The 22,085-nt window shown below is 36.1% G+C and overlaps 1 protein-coding gene across 2 annotated transcripts in view; it reads left to right on the forward strand.

The window, feature by feature from the left end:
- Positions 1 to 22,085, forward strand: part of Egfr_1 (epidermal growth factor receptor) — a 101,051-nt gene that overhangs the window by 71,682 nt on the left and 7,284 nt on the right. The window lies entirely within an intron of this gene.

The following is a 22,085-nucleotide window of genomic DNA, read 5'->3' on the forward strand; positions in this document are numbered from 1 at the left end:
AAAAACTTCGTTGAAAATATCAGAGATAGATGAATAATAATATAATAATAATAAAAATATACAAAATATTTTCTTAAAAGAAATTATTATTTAGGAACTTGTTGCAACCTAAATTTTGATTGAAAAAAAAAAAACACCAATCAATTTTAAACAGAAAGAATTAAGAAATCTGAAAATATTCTGAGAAGTTCATATTTTTGTACAGAATTTCGCTGCAGTTCTCTTAAAAAAAAATTTAAAAACATTCATTATATACACATATATGTATGTCTGCATATGCTTAACACTCTCTGTTTGATCACTTTCATTTTATATACTTTTTTTAATAAATTCTCTGTTTGCGCTGTACTTTATTCCGAGCGTGAGGCTATGCTGTCGAAAAGTGGAACATTCAATGCGACAAAAACAAGTCAAAATCGGAGCTATACATACTGAAGTGTATATATGTGTGTACTATTGACACAAGTGTTAACCGAAGAAAATTAAATAAATATAAAGCAACAAAATACAAATACAATAAATATGAAAAACAAAAATAATAAAAAAATATATATGACTGGTATATATTTTACCTGCACACTGCAGTTAAACTGGATAAGCATCAGATTCACGGCTTGAAATATTTATTACTGCATTTACCTTTATATGACTTGTGTGTATGTGGCTTTGTGTGCATTTTTCATATCAGTGTGCTTGTTTATGAGCGCTCTTTATGAGTGCATAACAAGCAAAGTTGTCGAAAAGTGCATGCTTAACTCCACAAAACACACACAGATACACGGGGCATGCAGCTCATACACACTCAAATAAATACATATATAAATATATATATACATATATATATGTCAGACTCAAACAGTTTGAAGTGCATTTTTGACATTTCTGTTGCGAGTGTAGTCCCTCAGACATGCTTCGATGTTGTTGAGATTTATGTTTGTATGTATGATTTTCTGTATGTCTGACTTTTTATTTATTTCTATGTATGCATGTATGCATGCCTGTAAGTGACGGGTACGCGGGTGGACGCGTTCTGCTGATAAAGCGTAAAATTTGTTCTGATTACATCGCATTGTTTACACTCGCTTATTAGTATTTTTTCGAGCGATATTTTTAAATGGCTGCAGACAGCATTTTGTTTTGGCATAACGTGACTTTATGATTCGAATGCAAGACTGCAGCGCCAAGCATATGAGTATGTATGTATATGTAAGCTACTGCATGTGGCGTGCGGCTGTCAAATTTATCAATATGTTTTGTTGTTAATTTAATTTTTTTATAAACTTCAGTCTGCATTTGCCTGCAACGATTTTCAATACGTAATTATTCATTCCTTGCCTGCATATTGAGATTGAGCATACTTGTATAAAGCTTATTATAAGCGTTTCCATTGTTGTACGCCCCCAACTAAATTTATGTTATCAGTTTATCGTAAATCGCTTGTTGTCACTCTCTGCAATTTATCGGAAAATATTTTAAATAACGTTTAAAAGAATTAATGCATATATCACTGTTAAAATACCTGTCTCTAGAAATAGGTTAGTTAAATAGACAATAAAGCCTAATGAGCTTTCAATAATAATTCTTTTATGAAGATGAATTGGCGGTTTTATAAAGGCAAATTGTGAAAGAACTGAGTAAATAAATATATATAAAAAATATATTTTTCAGACTTTTTATTAAAAAAAAGAAAAGAAGGGGTGAAATAATACAAATCAAAGTACATTAAAATTGTCATTTCAATATTCATTATAAGAACAACAAAAATATAACTATGAAGCTAATTCTCTGTAACAATATGGTTCTTTCTAGAAATTTATTTTTTTTTTATTAATTTTTAATAGTCAAAACTCAAAATTCCCAATAAATTTGTTATCTAAGCAACTAAAGGGTATTTTGTTGTTAAGTAAATTCAGCTGTCCAATAGCAAAATCGAAATGATTCTCATGTATATTTGTATACATACTTATATATATCTCCTCAATGTATGCTACTATTTAAAAAAAACCCCTGAGAAAAGTAAATAAAACCTACGCTGAAACTATCCAGAAAAAAATTTAAAAAATTTTACACCATTTGAGGGGTTTGCAAGAAAGGAACTATAACTATAAGATAGCGTGCGTCCTTTAGCATTCCCTCACATACATACCACACCACAAATCGTTATCAGCGTTGTCGCAATATTCTGCAATTATCACACAACCGATTTCACGCTTCGCTTATCAAAGGCTTTATTACCATGGGACAACAGGAGCTCAGCACTGGCAGACAGCTGCCACCTTTAATAACATATAGAAGAGTACTATTATTTACGCGCATTTTTTCTAACCCAATATGAAATATTTTTTTTTTATTATTCTGTTTGCTTAAGGGCTACTCGCCGCTTGTTCGAAAAGTTGCTGAGTTGCTAATATACGCCTAATGTGTAGGACCGTTATGCGGCTCTGCCTCTGTGTGTGCAGAAGTATTTTGCGCGCTCAAATATTAAAAATGTCAATATCAATATTTTAATATGCAAATACAAACACAAGTACGATAGATATAGCATGGTATGTACAGTGCTGCGAAAGCTCGCTTGTGGCGAACGTGTAGCGTTTAGGCAAATGCGCAATCAATAAAAATGTTTGTTAAAATTATTATAACGATTTTTTTCAATTAGCTGTGGCACTTTTTTTATTTATTATTTACTACTTTTTATAGTTTTTTTTTTATATCTTAAGTGTGTGTCTGTTAGTGGTGTTGTCTTTTGATTTGTAGCCTGATTTTATCTTTTGCGTTTACGCACATTTGAAAACTTTAATATTTGTATTTGTGTTTGTATTTGCATGGCGATGGGGTTTGCTATTTCACAGGAAATTTAATGTAAGTTATGAGCACAGTTGTGCAAATAGTGAGGCGTTTATATATACATACATACTTATATATGTGTAAGGGCATACGTAAGTGTGTAAATATGGGTTTGCATAAGAAATTGCTTTGAATAGCTTAAAGCTTATAGCTTTAAACAAAATTCTATAAAGAAAATATTCTTCTTTTGTCATTTTTATGTTAGTTCTAGTCATTTAGAAGTTATTAAACTTTTGATATTTTTAATTTAAAAATTAATTAGTACCAAACCGCTCAAGTAAGCCTTAAAAAGCTCTCTATGCTTAAGAAATCTTGCTTTCAACTTCAGGAAATTGTTCAATAGAAATTCAACAGCTTTTGCCTGGCCACTTCTTATCTGAGTCCCCTGTGATAAGAATTTTTTTATTGCGCCACTTTGTGTATCCATTTGCATGGCCTCTGGCCCATTTGTTTGCATAAAATTCGATTTTCCCCTTTTAATAAGCTGTGCACACATGCGTGTGCTAACAATCTGCTGTGCATATTTTCTATGAAATTAATATTTTTTTTCCAATTTTCATACTTTGTAACGCTTTTGTATTGAGAAATTGCTCTTCGGGTGTTTTTTATCTCAACCGGATGTGTGTCTGATTAACGGTAGAAGAAGTTGCATTAATATAAATAAACGTGGGTGAGAATGTAGATATGTTTATATGAGGATCAGCGCACTTATATATAAAGATATATTTTTTGAAATTTTCTTTGCAATGTACTAAAAGAGTAAAACATGGCGGCATAGTATACACTTTAGTAGGAAAATGTTGAAAAAATAAAATTTAATTTTTTTTTATTTTATTCTATAATAAATTTTTTTTTTTTATTAGTCTAAATTTAAAAAAATTGATAAAAAAAATTAGGTTAGGTTTGCTTATACTGGGCTTAAGACAAATTTCAAGAATTATATAATTTGAAGTAAAAAAATTCAACATTTTAAATAAATTCGTCACTTTAAGTCATCAATTTAGTCAAAAATTATAATAAAAAAATAAAAAGGTTTTTAATTACAGATGCTAAACATTTTAGCACGTATTTCATTGTTTTTGAGTTTAGAAAACTTGTTTCAACTTTTTTCTTATTTGAATAAAATTTTGATTGATTACTATAAGCAGCTGTATTAGCTTTATTTAGGTATATAGAAATAAATGCAAATGTAATTTAAATTGAAAAAAAATCAGTGAAATTCTGTTAGCTGCTCATTAAATCGCACTTTAATTAATCATATGTATATCTAAATGAGTAACATCCCAAACCAAATGCGTGTTGTTGTCTTAACTATTGAATATTAATTTCTTAACCAAAATCAACAAGCAGATTGCCGCCAGCGTTTCAACGCTATAATGTTAATATCATAGCCAAAGAATCTGTGTTGCTGGCAATAAAGGCCAGGTGATGATGGTCCAAGAGACGCGCAACCCACTAACCGACCACCAAATGAGTGGCTCATCAATATGCGACATGCTTGATACTTCAGGGCCACATAATGAAAGTAGCGGACAATGCATACAAACTAACACCAAGATCTTAGAGCTCAAATACATACAAACAGTGGTGGACTAGCGTTTAGTGAAAAAACATGCATATTTAATAAGCAAGTTGTGAAAAAAATTATTATTAATCGCTTTAATGGGTAATATATAATGCGATGCGGTGCGGTGTAGTGGCGCAGCAAACAAATAGCCATAAAATATATTAATATGAAAATGAAGTGTAGAATACAAAAACAAGCGCGCTTAGTATATTCGAAAAGGAATATTAAAAACAAATGAGCAGACATAAAAAGTAATAAGCCGCGCTCGCGAACAACGACGACGAATTAGTCAAACGCTTTTAGAGGAATTTAGGCAGCGGCACGTAACTGGTTTGCGTTTTCAATTTTCGTAAATTATATTTTGTTTTAATTGAAGTTGACGGCGGTTAGTTCAAATAGTAAGGAATGCGCAAAATTTTGAATAAATTCTAGTATAAATAATTGGCTGTGGCGGGAGAAATCTGGTGATGAGAAAATATATTCTTTGGAGCAATGCTTCTGTTGTTTATTACTTAAGTTAAAAATTATTGTGCAAAATTTGTCTTTAATGTTGGTAAAAACTTTGAAGATAATTAAAATAAAAAATAATGAATTAAAAAAAAAATTAATAAAAAAATAATTTTTTTTTTTTAATTTTAGCTTGAGAAATGTGGATATCTTTCAAATATTATAAGAGTCAAAAAGTTGAAAAAGCTTGCCCTTTATACTTACTTAGCGTCTCAACTCATCAAATTCCATATCTCTTGACCGATCTGATACCTAATTTCTGCTAGGAACCTTCGTTCCAATAAACTCGCTTCCACCTGCTCATAAAATTCCCTTGAAAACTTCGAAAGCTGCTTTAGAAACAACAACCGCAATCGATATCCACCAGCAACATTATCGCAGCATCGCTCGGTTGCTACTTAAACTACTTTATAACGCCCGCAGCGCAGCGTGTGTAACAAAAAAAATCCGAAAAACAACAAGAAAAATCTTTATAATTAAAGCAGTAAATTCCGAGAAATACCCGCCAACAAAAAGCGCTACGAAAGTAATCAAGAAAGCAATGAAGCGAAGCGCAAACCAGAAAGAAATCAAAGCAATAAACCAAAAATTAGAAACTTTACGAATTAAATTCGAGTCATTATCTATGCTCAACGATCTCAGCGACGGCCAGAATGAGACATTTCAAAAAAGGTCAAAAGCACAAGAAAAAAAAACAAAAACATATATATATTTTAACTGTTTTAATAAATAAAATTTATGTTTATTTTTTATATTTAAATATTCATGCCGCCAGGTGTACAAGCTCTCGCGCCGATTGTTCGTTAGCATATTCGAAATTCTTTGAGATTACTTTCATAATTAATTCACTCGTGGTATACGTGTTTTTTTCGAATTTAGCAACTAGTTTGCTTGAATCATCTTAGAATTTAAAGCTAAGCCTACGCTAATAGCAAGCGCTTGCATCAGTCAGCAGTTAGCAGTCAGCATCTAGTGTTTAACAAATACTACTAAAGCACGAAAATCTCTACACACACAAGCTTCTACGCAACTAGAAGTCGCTGACTGCTACAATAACTACAACAGCATCTCGAACTCGTCTACTTTTTCGCTATTTTTATTGACCAGTACTCGAGCTGGCGTCGGCGTCATCGCAGCGCAGCGTCCACATTCCATTCCAGCGATTTTCCTCTGTTCCAACTTTTTCTTCGACTTTACCGTTTAATTTATTTTCTACTATTTTATTTTTTTCTTTCACACAACCATTTTCCAACTAACAGTTTGACTTTTGGCCGCTGTGAGCCAACTATTTTGGGTGCAGAGTCAAGTCAGTGTTGTTGTTGTTGCTGATATGCTTGTGTGTTACCTTCAGGTTTCTACCACTTCTTCACTTCTTAAGTGTTGGTTGGTGTTAGTCTCGCTTCAACAGCCTCAAACAGGTAACTCACACAGCTGCAGCAGCACGGCGATGCTGCAACATAACGTAATTCCATGGAATTCCGAGGCAAATCATAAAGAACGAACGTAGTAGTGAAGGAGTGTTGAGGTAATATGTAGCTGTGTGTGTGTATAAATAGACACATACAGACATTTGAGTAGCGTTTGTAACAAAAGATATAGAGGAAAGACTTTACTACTTGACTTTTAAATTAAAAAGAACGTATACAACAACAAAACAAAAGCAAAGAAAATTGCAACAAGAAATTCGAGTTGGGGGAAATTTAGAGGAAAACAAATAAATAACAAGAAAATGTTACATTTAATGGTTAAAGCAAATACAATGCGGAACGTCAAAAAGACCAAATAAAGAGGGATAGACGCAATAGCAAAGTGCTACAGAGAGAGAGAGGGAGTGTATTTAGACCCTAGAGTGGTAAGAAGACAAATGAATGCTAGTTAAAGAGAGTACAAATTGACCTGATGCACAGCAGCTCCTCAGAAACACATAAATCTGTTGATGGATGTGTTTGTAGAGAGAGAGCTAAGAGTATTGTCAATCACTGCATTTCAACTATTCATTTTTGTTTTAATAACAATAACTATTTGTTGTTTGTGTAGTACAAGTATAACAACAGCAACAATATAGAGTGCAACTCAAAGAGAGCTGTTCTCTAGACACTGAGTGCCCATTTCAGCTGTTTGCTCTGCCGATAAAATCTGTAATAAAACATGAAGAAAACTAAGAAGTGGCTGATATGTGTTGCAAGCAGCAAAACAACTACAAAATAAAATAGACACAACAAAGTCAGCGAATATAACAGAAAAGGCGACAAACAACAGGTTTTCCTTGATCACTCACACACACGCACAGGAGCTCACATAGATAAGCACACGCACATTGACAGCTCATATTTATTTGTGTGGTGTTGCGCTCAACATAGGTAAGCTGAGAGTTATTCGCCTTAAAAATTTCGTGGCTTGTATTTTCGAGCGCTAACCAGCTCTCTCAGCCAAGTTAGTGAGTTTTTGACATTTCTAATTCATATTTATATGTGTGTGTGTGTGTTAGTTGACGTTTTTTGTGTGTTTGCTGTTTTTTGCTAATCTTTTCGCCAATATCTATTGTCTGTTGTTGTCGACTTGCATTTCCAAGAGTTCAAGAGGTCATTGAGGTGAGATGGAAGAATATTTGAGAATTTCTGCATTTCTTTATAAGAGAATATAATCTTTATAAGAAAAATTGGAATGAAAAAATAAAATAAAATAGATTTTATTTACTTAACTAATGCGAATATGGGCTGAGAAAACATGCTTCCATCAAAACTAGATTTTTATATAGATGCGTATATATAATATATATGTTTCTAGTTTAGATTTGTGAAATATAAATTTATAGTTATAATTCTGAGATTTCTGAGAACTCTGAACAGTTCTCAGAAAACTGCTGTAAGTTAATAATAATCAAAAACATCATGAAAATATCATGTCAACCAAGAGTTATATGAATAAACAAGTACATCATACCTCATTCACAACAAAGTAATAAAAATGCACGAAACCACAAACGAAAACAAAAGCATAATTAAAGCAAAATCAGCAAAAAGAGTGGATTTTTCTAAGAAAAATATCAGCAGCATGTGGGCGTAGATTGTCTCAAAATCGCTGCTCAACCGCAAACGATTTGGCTACCACACATTTTGCAAAAGAAACAACAAAAACAATCATAACAAAACAGCTAACAACAACAACAACACTAATAATAACAGACAGCAGCCAGCGGCCAACGCTTCACCTCAAGTTGCGTCGTCGTCGTTGCAACATCAGCGACCCACCTAATATATTTTTTCGTCTTCCTCCATTGTCGGGCTCTCCTCAGTTATTGAGCTACTTTTGTGCTTTTCTTTTACTTGATTTTATTGTTTTGTGTTTGGTGTGCTTTTATGACAACAATGAGGACACACAAGCGAATGCAGCAAACAGACAATGCGAAAGAGTGTTGAAGCAAACGAATAGAATGTGAAGAAGAACGACGTAAAGCAAATACAAAACACTGAATAAACACATGCTAAACAAAAGACTCAAGCCGCGAACCTGGTGGGCTGCTGCCACACAATTGCACATACTCACATATGCGTGTATTGTTGTTTGTATATAAGAATCTTATACATATAAATGCGCGAACATAAAAACACACCCATGCGCGCACATAACTTTTATTTATTTATTTATTTATATAATTTCAAAATCACATAATCTGTACTCGAAAAGCAGCCAGAGCGCTTGCTGGCTGACTGTGCTGCCCACTTGCAATCGCACAATCCCAGCCTCGGCGGCTGCTCCGACCGACGACATTGGCTGCCGTGTTGCGCCAGTTTCGAGCGTTGGCGGCGCTTAAAGGGGGCAACTATTAGCAGAGCGGCGCAACATTATGCGATTCATTTCCATTTTGTTTTTGTCGCGTGTTTAGATATATTCGTACTTGAAAATCGAATATTCAAAATGCAAGTTCAAACGCTGGCAACTTCCGCTAGCTACCGGCTACAAATCGGTTCGGGTTGGCGTGTCTGAAATTGCACTCGGCTCATTAAGACACAAGCTATGCTTGGCTTTAATGAAATAAATAGCAGTTAATGAATAAAAATATTTGAAATATTGAAGTATTATTTTCAAAACCAGACAAAGATTTTGGACAATCAAAATTTCAAAAAAAAATAAAAATAAATGTCTTCTCACTCTCATAGTGTAGCCAAACATACAAATTAACATTTCCCATTTTCATTTCACATCTTAAACTATTTTTTGGAATATTTCTTACGTATGCACTCCGCTTTGATGTTCCACCAAAGTTCAAGCGCTGCTGCTTTGACTACGGTGTACGCCAATTATTTTTACGGCTATGTTATAATTCAGAAATCGTGATCCGGAAGCTTCGTTTTATGCATGCAATTCCTTGATTGCCTTTGTTGTTGTTGTTGTTTTTTTGCTTATACCACCACCTTCAAGTAACCCTCATCCCATCAAATTACTTTGCTTTCCAAAACGAATCGTTGAGTGTGGCGTCAAATGATTACTTTCGGCCTCAAGGCATTCTAGATGATAGTGGAAGAGTCTGTGCTGTGTTGTAAGATAGTGAGGCAAAGTGCTTTTTGTACTAAAGTCAACTACGCAAAGCGCTGGCAAATATTTTACAACAATTTTCTTAAATTTCTTTGAAACAAAATGATGTTGCTGCTGTTGTTGTTAAACGTGCCACACGTTGCAAGTAAAGACGAATTTTAACAGCACACTCTTTGGCAGATTCGCTGTACTTTCCAACCAGTGCCAGAGTGCACACAATCAAACGTGAGTTAGTGTGTGTAGACACTTTGATAATTGTGCAACCGTAAGGCACGATGCAACATTCGAAATGTGCAACGTCATTACAATCACCGTCATTATCAGCAGCAACAGTGCTGGAAAGCAGACATACAAACATACAAACTGTAACTGGGCAACATTCAGTATTTCTGCAACATTCAACTGCTGCCAACAACACCAGCGTGCTTGTCGTGATTACTTGCAACATGCCGCGCCGCATTATTATCGACAACATCAATTGCTGCCACAGCCATTGCACGGCGCATGGAGACTTGGGTGAGTGTGTTGAAATTACTGCCGCCCGCAGCTAAAGCCAGCCACTACAAATGAAGTAAAGCAACAACAACAACAAAGCGTTGAGTGCCGCCTTCAATTTATCCATTGCACTTCAGCTTTAATGCTATACCTTCTTCCTCCAGATACAATGATTTGAATGGTTGAACAATTTGACATGGGGGAGGAGACGCAAGCGACTGCTGCAGCAAGAGAGATTGGTCAAATTTGTATGTTGGCGCCATATAGACGCCATGCGCGCTAGTATCTACAGCAAGTTAGCCACAGCAACTTAGCGCATCTTCAAGCATCCGAAGCAACGGAGTTGATATAACGGACAATAGACAAAGCGTAGTTGGAGCAATAAATAAAGGCCACAAAAGAGAGCGGGACGGAGAGTGGAAGAGGGGGAGTTATTACTTTTGAGAGATGGAGAAATAAAAGTTAAGCTATTAGCATTGTTGTTGTAGTCTTTGTGTTGCTTCAGACATAAAGCTGGGTTCAAAAGAGATAATATTTGCATCGTAGTTGAGGTTATGTTGTTCTAGTAATCTCAGGTTTCCAAAACTCTCAAAAATTAATACTTGAAGCAAGCGCCTTTAATTGCCACCACTCCACTTGTTGTCGTTGGCCCACTTGTTTATCGGTGTTTGACTGACTTAGAACGCATAGCGCCGCCTGGCGCCACATTCATTTCGCAAGCTTGTCGCTGTGTATTGACCTGTTTCTAACTACTGCTGACGAGCGTCTAGCTCGATACAAAATCAGCGCAGCGCAGCAGCTTTATGTAGCGCCACATGAATGCCAAGCACGTAGACGGCCTGCGGCGCTGTGTGAACAACAATAACAACAAAGCGCTATTTGTAGTGGCGGCTCTGCAAATATGCTGGACTCAGTGTGACAACATGCGACGCACGTGTTGTCTCATTGGCGTCAGCAATGTCTACAAGACTCTCTTTAACTAAAAGATTGCAAAGCAGATTTATTTTGTCACACTTCTGGGGTTTAGAAGTACAAGTGTGAGCAATGAAAATATTTTGATAAAATCTTATAATAAGCTATTAGCCACCCTAGGTCATCTAATCATCAATTCGTGGAACACAAATCCTCAGAAATTCTTTTTTTTTTTTCAAAGTTGGCATATATTCTTCGATCTGTTCATACTATCTGCTCGGCGTTATACCAATCACTCAGCGCACCACTTCTATTTCAGCTTCATTAGCTGCTTTTATTTCCTTCTTTGTGCACTATTTGTGTGTCGTGGCGCCACCATAGTAAACTTACAATCACAACAACAACAATAACAATGTATTGAATAGCCATAATAGATTTGAAGCGCGTGCGCGCCATTAAGTAATCGCCTAACTAAAATTGTCACAAGCAAAAAAAAAACAACTAAACTAAGTTAATATGGCCAGAGCTACCGTAATATTATTAGAAGGATCAGCAGTCGTAAGCGTTAAATACAAGTAACAACAATAATAAACAAAGAAACTGTTATGAATTATTTATTGCGCGGCGTGCAAAGCTCAAACAGCTCGTAAGCCGAGCGTGTGTTTAACCGGTCGTCGACTGGCAATTGGGAAAACACCGTTACACACATATACATATATATAAATACTGGCGAGCTTGTGTAATAAACTACATGAGATTTCTATTTGCTGGCGCTAGCGAAGCTGCTGTGTTACTTTCACCGCAACCAGCGAGAACTGTGGCAGCAAACCGCAATTATTTTAGATTGGCTTGACAGCAATAGCAATCAATACACACACATGTGTATCTATGAGCGCATATTTGTATTTATTTCCCCATTTGGTATTTCAGCGGTGACAACAGCACGCGCTAAAGAATGCCCCGAATGCTTTGTCTTTGCATAATGCATATGTATGAGTCTCATTTTGAGCGTATATTTGTGCAGCGCATTGCGGAGTGCAGCGGTGCTTACATTGTGGCATGTTTGGGTTGCTTAGGAGATTCAAAAAATATTTTTTAATTGAGCATTAATATTGAAGAATGCAGTAATTTATTATAAATTCGATTGAAACAGTTTTTTGCCATAAAAAAATTTGAATAAAAATTTTAATTATATAAAAATAGAGAATCACTGTAACCCTCTATATTCATAAGAAATCATGTAAACACTCAGTTACTTAACAACCTCTGAAAACATCACCATTTGTCGCCCAGTCACTCCGCGTAAATCTATCAGTTGTCCAATACGTTAGTCACGCCAGTTGACAAGCGGCGACAAAATTACTATGAACAAGGTAAAAACAACAACGCGGCAATTAAGAATGCGCTAATAATAGCAACAACTATAACAGCGACAGCGAAAACGTGACAAATTGCGTACCTTCGGTGAAGGTAAATGGCAGCAGCAAAAAGCACAAACAACAAATAAAAGAAACTGTCAAAATGTATGCAATGTAAAGCTGCACCTTAAATGCCGTTGCAAATAATTAAGCTGCTGAAAAACATATGCAACAGCAACGCAATGCAAATCGAGTTCGCTGCTTAAGTCTAATGTTTGCTGAATGCCAAGCTGGCCTTTCGCTTGCTGGCCTGTCGCTGCTGCCAATCCATTTTGCATTTAACCGCTTTGTGTGCTATTTTCAGCACGTACACGCACATAAGTGCGTATATGCGTGTGCACTGGGCTGGTTTGTGGCGCGTACGCTGTTGGCTGCCACATAATGGTGCAATTAACTATTTTGCATAGCGTTCAAGCAGTGAACACTTAAATATATCGGTGATATGTTGTTATATATATTCGTGTTGTTGTTGGTTTCTGTCAGCATTTCAAAGTTGTCTGGAAAAGGCAGTTTGTGAAGGATTTTTTTGTTGTTGTACATTTACGCATGATAAAATCAAAATTGTTGTTGTGTTTTTTACATGTACGAACGTGTTTGTTGCAACCAGTATGTCAAGCGCTATTGAAAGTTTAGTGAAGTGATTATTTATAGTAATATTAGTAAGAATTTGAGCACCAAAAATATAATTTTGTCTCTAATTGAATATCTGGAAGAGGAGATATAGTTTTTGAGCCATATCAAATACCAAAAAAAAAAATATTTTTATTGAAAGTTGTTGTATCGCCATCCAACTACAATGATTTTTAACAACCTTGTGATAAAGATGTTCCCTACGAAGTGGTCCTACTTTTTCAAACCCCACTGGCTCCCACACAATTTTTTAATCTTTATTAGCTTCGACGACATGTTCCGCCTCCCACGACCACCACGCTTCGGCAATGAAAAAGTATTGATGATATGTCTCTTTTAACAATTGAGAAAGTGCATGGCAAACAGTTGGACACAAACAACGCGCATCTTACACCCACTTCGTAGCGCTTCAAGCAGCCAGCTGGAAGTCACAGCAGCACAATCATCTTCGAACCAAAATTAAACTTTGTTTTGTTGTTGGTTGTTATTTTATTGTGGGTGGCAGTGCATTAAGTAACCGAAAATGTATTTTGCAGGAACTGAAATTTATTAAAATGTTTTTTTTTTTATGATTATTGGTTTAGCGCTTTATGGCGGTATTTCGTGGAAGCGCTCGCAAGAAGTTAAAAATAAATTTAAAGTTGCAATAAAATGCCTTTTTCTCTTAGCACACATTGTCAGATTCCCAGAACTGGTGCACCTGCAGTAAATTAGTGAGCGCCACATACTCACTGACCACTCTCTTAGTGTGTGTATATTTGTATGTTTATAGCTGTATGCAAGCAGCAGTGTGTTAAATGAAATGCAATTAGTTTTATTGCCACACAAACCATTTGATCGCGCTGTAGGTGGGTGCTGTTGTCGCTTCTTCAGCCAGCTTAGTGACACAGCACGCATGCGCATACAATTAATGCGAGCTCAGCTACTAACTTTAATCTCGATGCATAAATTAAATGTAATTTATTTTTATTTTTTCATCTGATAATTAAATTAATTTTCGATTTTTCGGTGAAACCACTAAGAAAGCAATGAAACAAGCATGCGGTTAAGGAGCGCATGCGTTGGCGTTGGTCTCACTTAAGAAAACACAGAGTGGGTGTTAGTTAGGGGAAATAGTTAAATAAATTTTGGAGATGGCAGGAAATGTACGAGACTGTGGAGAAGACATATTGTAAAACACAATTTTGCTGTTGTTTAAGAGTTTTTGTAAACTAAATATGATGAAGGTAGGGATCGATAAACATATAAAATTATCAAAAATGAAAATTAAAGAAATAGTATACTAAAAATTATATAAATGAATACAAAAATGCTGGTGATAATGCTTTCTGTTCTCATTAAATGTTGAATTTATCTTTCATTACTTAATGAATAAGCGAACAAGTTCGTTGCTTAAGTCTTTTATATTTTCTCTAAAATTCTACACAACTACCATGGAGGCATTTCAAGAGTCACCACAAATAATTAGCATATAAAAAATCAGTAAGATACAAATTCCATGCTTTCTTAAAGTAATTTTACGTGTTTCTTATTTCTTTGCCATTTCTCTTGGTATTTAACACCCACAGGCTGACAAAGCTTTTGTTTAACTTGCTCTCATTGCGACGAGCATAAATCAAGCAACGAAATGGGCTGAGCGACAGCAGTGAAATGCCACAAATCAGAGAAGAAATGACAAAAAATTAAAAAACAACAACAATAAAGTGAGTGAAGGCAGAGGGCATACAAATGAGCGAACAACAAGTGGGCGCCAACTTGAAAAATTACAAAGAAACATACAAACACACACACACAGAGATGTATGCAAGCGGCTAAAGCAAAAAATTCAGTTGGTGTATTCAATAATTAGCAGCCCACGCATTTTGTCGTCGGCTATCGCCGTGTGTCTACAATCGAATGCTAATAATAAGTATGCATATGCAAACGATTGCCGGTTGGCGCGCCTCGTCGCCTCACCTCACCTTTGAAGGTTGCTTTTTGCTGTGGCGCAGCGCGGAGGCGTTGGCTGGCGCTGTTATCATTAGTCAGCAGTCGGGCAGGGAAGTCAGGCAGTCAACCTGCTTTGCCTTTAGTCATTAATATTAAAATTTTACAACAACTGTTTAGCATTTTACAAATCAGTTCTTCGGAATTTCGCCCCAGTGCACTAGCTTTTATAACTTTTTATATAGTTTTATATGGTTGTTGTTGTTGCGTTACGCTTTTCAAATAAACTCAAATCCGCTTTGAAATTCGTTAGTCATTTCATGTGTCATTTGCGAAACGGAAACGGAAAGCGCGTTAGTGAAGCGCTGAGCAACATATACATATATACATACAAACATATGTAATATGTAGATCCATGCCTCGGCAGTAGGCTTATTATTTTCTGATTGTTTTTGTATTTTTGGTTCATCTCTTTGACGTCCGCTCAGCAAATTAGCATGTAAACAAAAGAATGCTGTTCGGCGGGCATGCGTGTGGGCTGTACGCGGCTGGCACACTTTGACCCCCACACCATTCGGCAGCGCGCTCATCGCTTGCGGCATTTGCAGTGAACCATTAATTGTTAGGAAATGAATTGAGATGAATTGATGCCAATGCTAGCGCGATGGCGACATATATATATATATGGAAATGTTGCATGCGCTCGCCTATAATGAGGCCTGTGAATTTACTCAGTTATTTATGCGAGCATTTCGGTGTGGGTTTGCTGTCCAGTTGTGTTGGTTTTTATTGCGTGCATATATCTGTTGTATTTTTATTGTATTTGCCGACATTTTTTCGTTTGGAATTAATGATTTTTCTTTGTCAATTTTGTTGTGATGCTGCATGAATAACAACAAAAACAACACCAATGTGTGGCTGCCAGAGCAAATCATTAGGCATATATTTTATACAATATGTGGACATGCATGCGGAGATATGTGGGCCGCAGCATTATCAGCAAGCGTGCACGCACGTGCTAACTGCCCGAAAGGTAGCCGAAAATCTGTATATATTTGCATACAAATTTGAAAAAATAAAAAAAATTATTAGAAAAGCGGAACATATTGACATTGATAAATTATGAGTGGAGATGCGTTGGCTTTAAACACAAAATGCGTGATAATCACCAAAATCTCGAATATGAAATTTTTGTGATTTTATTTTATTTTTATTTATTTTATTAAATGTGATGCCTTTAAATGTTGCTGAATCAAGTTTTGCAGCTAAAATATTTTAAATTTAATTTGTAGTTATCAAATAACTCTTTAATACCCTTCTTCTTGGAAATAAATTCGCCAAATACCTTCCCATCAAATATTTTAAGCGACATTTTATGCTGAAAATAACTAAAAATTGTTTGGAATTATTAAAAATAATTATGACTTCGACCTCTGTTACCACCTTTATAAAGAAACGTTGAAAATATGCGACAAAAATATTTCGTTTGCAAAAATGCAAAGCAAAAATGGCGTGCAAAAACTGTAAGATTCCAAGAACACAGCGTTGAGTGAGAGCAGAAGTCACAAGCGAAAGCGCAAAAGCACAAAGCGAAATGCTGAGAAGCTGTGTCAATAATAATAATAATGACACCAACAACAACATACACCACACAAATAACACAAATAAATTGCAAACAAATAATTTTAAGCAAACAGCAATTTGGGCATAACTGACAAACCAGCCGTGTCGCTGACTGCCATAAATAACACATGGCAGAGATACGCATACCAATACAAATACAATAAAAACACCGTGCAATCAAGTCGATAAACAGTGCAAAATTTTATAAGACACAAAAACAAAGCTGCTGACATGCCGTTGTAGCGCTGCAGCTTCTTCTTCGGCATATTCAAGCAATAAATGTGAAGAATTCTGTCATTTTGTTGGAATTTGCGCACATAAATAAACAACGTGGAAAAGCGCAAAAGCGGACCAAACGCTAGCAGAAGACACGCTGAGGCCCTTCTTCCACTCACTGTGCTGCAGTGTTCGGTTTTACAGCTTCAATTGCTGTCAATGCTGTGTCCGCTGCGGTGTCGTTGCCTAAGGGGCGCAAGCAGCCGGAATATTGAAAGGCTTCAGTGCGAATTTTGCTGGCTGGCTCTTTGATTGCTGTTGGATGCGCACTGTTTTTGTATTATTGTTGTTTTTATTTTTGTAATATTAAAGTTTTTTGTTTTTGTTTTTTGCATTATTGCATAGCTACGTGAGTGCCGTGGGCAGTTAGCATGCAGACAACAGATTCTCACGTTGACGGATGCTTGAAGGACATATAAACTCACATATGTATGTAATATGTTCTTTTGGTCAGGCAGTGAGCGGTTGCTGTTTTATTCGGCAATTATATGCAGTAGCGCTGCTTTTGATATTTCTTTTTATTTACGTAATTTTGTTTGCGACACTTACGAGCGCAAAGGGGTTCGTAACACATTTACAGATAATTAACTGAAAAAACTTTTCATGAGTCTATATTAGGTGCGGGAGAATATAAAAAAAATGATTAAACACATCCATTTAATTTTTTTTTCGCATTAAATATTAGCTAAAATTCGCGGAAATCCATATTTTCTCTTTTAACACCTTCGTTTTTCCTGTGCGAAAATGAACGCTGTGAAATAGCGATTTCCAAACACTTCACAGTAAATAACGAAAAATCACACAAATCTACACTTTTTGCACCTTTTGCGCCAAAGCAAGCTAAGCGACGATTTATTGAGACTAGAAATGTCGAAAAACTGCATTAGTGATTTATGTGTATGTCTGCTAGTCACGCTTGCAACACTTTGTGGCAAATGTAATGTGTGCCGCCGCACCTCATTGGCGTTATTGTTGTGAACGTGCCGCATTTGAACACAACTACGAATTGACATCATCGGCATGCAAGTCAGAAGTGGCACACAAAAGGCACTAATTGAGCGATAATTTTTTGTCGCAATTACAGGCAGATATACATATGCCTGTAAGTGTGCGAATATGCATATATATATATATATATATATATATATGTATGAAGAAAATGGTTGGAGTTTTCGTTGCAATATTGATTTTTGTACAGAACATTCAAGTACCATAATTATGATATATATAAAAAATATATAAAATATAGTCGCCTTCAGAAAATTTTATACAAAATATTATATTTCTTCTTAAGACTTGCGTAACTGCATGTATATACAATTTTTGACACTTCGAAGGCATTTATACATATTTGTAACCTCTCCTATTCGCTATGTTGCATTTATATACTGATTTTTTATTATTTGTGTGCACATTTATGATGCACTTAACAGCTAATGAAGCACATAAATGCGTCAGTTGTAAGGCCATTACTGAGACAACTTCTTTACAAAAGGCAAACAACAATAGAAGAAGAAGAAAAGAACTATTCCATACAAATTTTAATTTACCGTACCTTTTCTTAGACAGCAGTCAACGCAGCTTCGAACTCTCCCATACACTCAGCATCACAGCTGTGCCTTCTCGAAACTTATCGACGTCAATTTATCTAGAGTGCATTCCTTTTGTTCCAGCACATACATACACGCTGTATATAAACTCCTTCTATATATATAAAAATAAACGCATGCGCACAGCTCAACTGATGCCAGCAATCATTTCCATCTTACGCTTACTGCCTGCTTTATATGCCTTCATAATGTTTATGTGATTTTTTATTGTTTGCCGCCATTAAAAATCTAGAAAATCTAAAAATTTGATTTACAACATTTTTTCTTCTTACTTTCTTATAAACACAATGCATTGGTCACCTTAACGCCGTGAGTTAATGCGTGCCACGCCTGCTGCGTCAGCCAGCAAGCACAAAAATTAAAAAAAAAATTGAAGATTGTCTTCTCCACGCCTCATCACAGCTAATCTTAATGCATCAGCAAAGCAAGCAAAGCTGTGACCTTTAAAAGGGTCAGCCGTAAACCGCGCGCTCGAGCGCTAGGCAAACAACCACCGGCAGAACACTATGCATATCTAGCATAAAGTGTAAAGAACAGTGATGTTTTTTTTTTTGACTTGTTCTCGAAATTATATTTGCTTGGAGCCAAAATGAAAAAAAAAAAAATGAAAATCAAGTATTTAATTTTTGACAGGCAGCACGAGAAAAATAGAAATACTGTTTGTAATTAAATATAAAAATGCCCGCGGTTTGGTACATGCGCGTTCACGCTTTGCTTTTCTACTTTATTTCCATGCTTGTTCGGGCATTTTGTTAGAAACAAAAGACTTAAGCGACGAACGCGCGTTTTGTTTGTAGCACAAAAGTGAAGCTAGCGTGCTAGTGGTCAACGTGCACACACACACACACACATAGTTACTCTCTTGGTGTGTTGTTTGTTTTTTCCTTGCGACGTCAAACACTTCAGCCGTCGCAGCGACCCGTCCGTCCGCTGGCCAAGCAGCAAGTCACTCAGTGCGACAGGCACTCGATCGTGCTGATTGATGACCGACAAGATTCGACTGTTGGTTCACTTCGTTTCGCTTTGACTCGTTTCTCGCTTTTCCTCCTTTATTTTTTCGATTTTTTTTTTAACTTTTTTGACACAAAAACATGATACACGCTTGTCTCTTGTGTGGCTATTTTAACATGCATATTTGTTGTACTAGTATACAATACTATGTTAGTGTGAGTGTGTTAGTGTGTTTTTATTTGTTTGCCTCGCCTGCGGTCACTGCCTGCTCACCGCCATCCAATGCTTTTCAACCGTCGTTTGTTTGGTTTTGACGCGCAAATTAATGCTTTTCAAAAAGAAATCACAACTATTTAAATAACACAGACCACTAAGACCGCATGCAAATAACCAAACATACACATATATATGTCTTTCTATATAAAACTCAGCTTTTACAAGCCACATGTGCCAGTCGTCACATTTGTGCCACAATTTGCGCGCCTCGTAGTGGAAATCTCCGCCAGCAGTCTAACAACTATTCAATTACATATGTATTTTACAATTACACATATACTCGTGTGTTAATCTATGCAACTAACCAACGTTAGAGCAACAACCAAAAGTCATAGCCAGCGGCGGCTTATTTGTTGCTTGGCGTTGTGGTCTGCGCAGGAAAAGCTCAAATTTCGTTTGCTGCGGCATTCCACAGCTGATAACACGCAAATCACTACATTGCGGATATAACCGCACAACAACAACAACAATAACGATGACATTGATTGGTATCTGTGGAATTCATCAGAAACTTTCTAAAGCGATTTGCAAGTCATTTCACTTACAAAACACACATACAAATGTATATTTAAAAAAAACAAGCGATGAGTTGGCAAATCCATGTGGAGATTCATGAAAAACTATGTTTGTGGCTACATATATGTAAAATCTGACTTTATAAACTCCGGTTTGACATTCACCAAAGTAGAAGGTCGGCCTCATGCATTCACCGAAACTACGAAGAGTCTAAAAATATTTATTTATTTAAAAAATAAACTTCAAATTTTTTGCAAATCTCTACAATAATCACACTTCAAACAATTATTTATTAATTTATCAGCAAAATTATTTTTCCATCCATCAGCAGATCCAATGAGAAGCTGACATTTAAGTATTTCAGCCACAGTTGGCTCATGCAAAATCATTTTCCATTGCATATGCCACAACAACAGCACTCGCAATGGTACTCAATAGTCGCTTGCAACATCTCATCATCTACTCTAGCAAAGCGTAAGCGCATCTGCCCAACACCCAACTCGAGTTTATATGAAAAGTTCGCTTCCCTCACAACAAACCCAATCAACTCAGTCGGTTACCAACAGTAGCAACAACAATAACACCAACGAACAGTTCTTAAATTACAATCATATTGTTGTTGTAACATAACTTTGGTGTTTTATGCTTCAGTGTTGTATGTTTGTCTCGAGAACGTTTAACCGCCCTCTTGCACACCGCGCTCTGCTTGTATGCATGCAGCCGGTTTATTCGGTGAGCTTAGCCGTACAGCTACAACAGCTGGATACATGAATTTGTGCGAAATTTGTTGTTGTCGTTTATTTCGTTCGTTGTTGTTGTTGCGCTCTTTGTGTTTCTCTGCCTTTTTGGCTTGTTTTTGCTTTACTACCTCTTTCATTTGTGCTTTTTTATGGGTATTATGGCAGCAGCATGACTCTGAGACTGAGTGTGTGTTTTCACTGTTGTTGTTTGTGGTTGTTTGTTGCCTTTCGTGGAATCGTCTCAATATCGTTTGTTGGCTGTTAACTATTTTGCTGCTGGTTTCGGTATACCTTCTTCTTGTGCTTATTTATTTTACTTTTATTATGCCTAATTTTGTTTATTATTTTTCATTTTGGTCCGTCGTAAAAAGTTGAGTAGATCTAGTTGTTGGTTTTATAGTTCATAAATAGGGTTTATAAGACAATAATATTTTGTCGCTACTTCCGTGTTTATTTTCTATATTGAATTATTTAGCTTTTCACAATTTAGGAAACATAATCGAATTAGATCTATATTAAAATAATATTCTTAGTGTCAAAACGCCGAAGGAGATCCGAACCAAAATAGTTTGACTTAATCCATTATTAAAATTTTTTAATTTAATTTAGTCAATTAGTAAAATGATCCATAAGAAGTCGTTATGAGAATTGGATTACAGTGGAGACGCACCTGTCTTAAAGAGTGTTAAAGCCTAGCAAACATTGAACACCATTTTTTTTAATAAATAGTCAAATACCTATGAAAAAGTCTAAGCGTTCTCACCTATTTCAACAAGAAAACATTACTATTCAGCGCCATAACCGAATTCCGCTGCACATCACTGCTTAAACTCCGCTAAATTGGCATTAATATTTACCGTTAAAAGTGCTTGCACTTAGGTGCCATGAATCTCAACGTCGCATGTTGGCTCACTGCCACCTGCAAAAGTCGGAGCATAAAGCTTGCCATTTACTAAAACAGCACAGCGCAGCAGAACAATAACAACTAAAGCAATAAAATAGCGTCCCGCAGCTTGTGTTGGCGCTCGTTTGGCATGTGACGCCGATTGTTGTGGTGGTGACGTAGACGCCGCTCGTCGTCGTCGACAATAAACGGAGCGTGAACGCGGTAGCTTATGACGCATTGACTTGACTTGCTAGCTAGCTGTTGGCTAACACTAAGACGAACTGTGTGCCGGGTTCCAAGTAATTCCCTGTTTAAACTTGGCTAACTGGTTAGGTGCGCTCTGCGCTCTGCTCTTTCTACGCTGCTCTGCCT

Source organism: Zeugodacus cucurbitae, chromosome 6, assembly GCF_028554725.1.
Source record: "Zeugodacus cucurbitae isolate PBARC_wt_2022May chromosome 6, idZeuCucr1.2, whole genome shotgun sequence".
In the NCBI taxonomy this organism is placed as follows: Eukaryota; Metazoa; Arthropoda; class Insecta; order Diptera; family Tephritidae; genus Zeugodacus; species Zeugodacus cucurbitae.